The sequence below is a fragment of the Pteropus medius genome, unplaced genomic scaffold (assembly GCF_902729225.1).
Source record: "Pteropus medius unplaced genomic scaffold, Ma_sr-lr_union100, whole genome shotgun sequence".
Lineage (NCBI taxonomy): Eukaryota > Metazoa > Chordata > Mammalia > Chiroptera > Pteropodidae > Pteropus > Pteropus medius.
Window position 1 is genome coordinate 98,721 of NW_024341753.1, and position 2,049 is coordinate 100,769.

The following is a 2,049-nucleotide window of genomic DNA, read 5'->3' on the forward strand; positions in this document are numbered from 1 at the left end:
ATTTGTTTGTTTTTCCCTGAAGGATAAAGATGCCATTCGTCTACTCTAATAATGGCAGTCACAGCCATTATTAAAGCAGACTGGCACCTCAGTGTGAGATGGGTGGGCTCCTCAAAGGTAAAGGTGATTTGTGTCTCAGTGTTCACCTTGAAAGTCATTGATTGGCCCCCTACTTCTATGGAGATCGTAGGCTCCTGGGGGCCTAGGATGAGGGAGCCCGGTCGCCCCTAGTCTGTCTGTACTTTGGCGAGACCAATAAGCTCTTGGATGGCTGACTCAGGCTGGTATTTTCCTTTATGAGGCTGATTGAACATCTCTAGTCATTCAGGCATTCTCCCACGGTGGGGCTCTTGTTCTCCCAATGGCTGATTTCTTTGCAAAAGGCACATTGGTTGTGGTGAAGTGGGGGTGGGGGTGGGGTCTCACTAGCTTTTTAACAAAGGGTACAGGAATCACCAATCTGGCCATTCTTGTTCCAGGTACTCTACCACTATTTGTCAGTCTTCTCTATTATTACCAGGATCTCACCCTTCTCAAAGGGCAGGTCCTCAGCATCAATCCCAGGAAAGTCATAGAGAGTCCTTACGTGTTCTAATATGCTTATATATCTGGGCATGGGCTCCATCAAGGTGGTGGTGTTTAGGTAGTGAGTTTTGTAAAACTCCAGCAGGGCCAGCAAACAGTCAAATTCTAGGTCCTTGATCTTAAAACGGCGGTTGGGAAGTGAGTTGATAATGTAGTGGGAGACTCTTGCATTCTCGAACACGGACAGTACATAGTCCCCAGGACAGGTGGAGGAGTTGCAGACTAGGAATATGCCGTGGAGTCGACCTTGGAATGGAGTTTGCACCTCCTCATGAGACTGGCCCCACATACCAACCGGAGTGATCTGAGGAGTTGAACTTAAACCTAGCGGAGGACATGGCACAGGACAGGGCTTAGGTGCAGTAAGGGGCAGTGCAGGCACTGATGGTAGAAGCCTATTTGAAGACTGTGTGTAAAGTAGTTGCAAAGGGACTGACGGACCCGCTGAGATGTACGGTAATAGGAAGAAAATAGGTTCTTCCTTGGGGTCCCCTTGGGGGATTATTTTCTCTGGCACCTCCTTGTTCTTTTCTTGAGTTGGTTGGGCCACAAGTACCTCATTCTGTCCCTGCCTATTCACACTAAACTAGACCCAAAGGAGCACCATAGTAACGATCTGAAGCCATGTGTCTATGTACGGCCACTGGTCTGGATATCCAGGGGTCCCTGTCAGTACCCGATATACTGCCCTTACTGTGGGGAGATCTAAGATCTCTTCTGAGGACCACCCTACCCCGAATGTGGGCCATTCAAGCTCAAAATGAGTATGAAGCTTTTCTGGGTTCAGCCTGATCCAATAATTCTCTGAGAAACTTTTCTTAAAATTTTCCAACATACAATCTATGCTTTAGTGGTACCTCCCTCCATATTAGCAGGGAGTTTCCTTTGAAAATTGGGTGCACAGGTCAATGTTAATATATTCTCTAAAGTTCCAGAAACCTGGTTAAGAAAGCATAAAACACTGAAATTATTTTGACAGAATTCTTTTTTTTCCTCAGAAAACCTCTTCATAATTTTAGTAGCAGACCAATAGTCTCAGAAACATTAAACACTATTCTAATTTTACATTAGCTTACTTTTGACATTCTCATTTCCAACCTTGTTTTGCTTAGTTACATAAAATTTCTACTCAAGATCTCTTCCCAAACCTTCTTTTGCACTTTCCTCTCAGGATTTTACACTTTCTTTATTCCTTCAGTTTAATTTCCTCTTGGGATTTCTCTTCGCATACACAAACCTTCTCCTACTTTCTTTTCTTCTCAGTTTGCCTCTTTTCACTCGTTCAGAAATAACCAACTCTGAGGCAAACACCTTTCCTTCAATTTCCTTCAAAATATGTCTCCAGACCTTATATCTACTAATAATACTTTCCTTTCTATTTACTCAAACCTTCTTCGACATGCCTTATTCCTTCATATAGATCTGAGGTACTTCCTGCGCCTCCCATAACAGACAACAATCATG

The 2,049-nt window shown here is 44.0% G+C and overlaps 1 pseudogene; it reads right to left on the bottom strand.

Annotated features, from left to right (window-relative positions):
- Positions 1 to 324: 324 nt before the first annotated feature.
- Positions 325 to 923, bottom strand: LOC120593271 (crk-like protein; annotated as a pseudogene).
- Between the last annotated feature and the right edge of the window lie 1,126 nt (positions 924 to 2,049).